The following is a 509-nucleotide window of genomic DNA, read 5'->3' on the forward strand; positions in this document are numbered from 1 at the left end:
ATATATATATATATATATATATATACCACAGCAAGCACATAAATGGAAATCAAGGTTGGAAAAAAAATAGCACTCGAATACCGAAGGCAGTGTAATATGCTTTTTTTTTTTATTATTAAAGCTAGAAAAAAACATCACAAAAAACTTTTACTCAGAGTTTCACGTTCCCGTTCGTCGGGCGGCTATGATCAGAATCTTGATCCTTCTAATAAAACTATATAACTATATCTATTTATTTATCTCTCTATGTATGTATGTATGTATGTATGTATGTATGTATGTACGTATATGTATCTGTCTATCTACCTACCTATCTATCTATCATTCCCTTTCTATATATGTGTGTGTGTACATGTATATATGGATATATGTACATATCTTCGTATGCGTGTTTCTGCGTGTGTCTTTGTGTCTGTTTGTTTGATAACCAGTGTTGGTGTGTTTACTTCTTAACATGGCGGCATTTGAACTCAGAACGTAATGACAGGCGATTATGCTGCTAGAATCTT

This window comes from Octopus bimaculoides, chromosome 24 (assembly GCF_001194135.2).
Source record: "Octopus bimaculoides isolate UCB-OBI-ISO-001 chromosome 24, ASM119413v2, whole genome shotgun sequence".
NCBI classification, from domain to species: domain Eukaryota; kingdom Metazoa; phylum Mollusca; class Cephalopoda; order Octopoda; family Octopodidae; genus Octopus; species Octopus bimaculoides.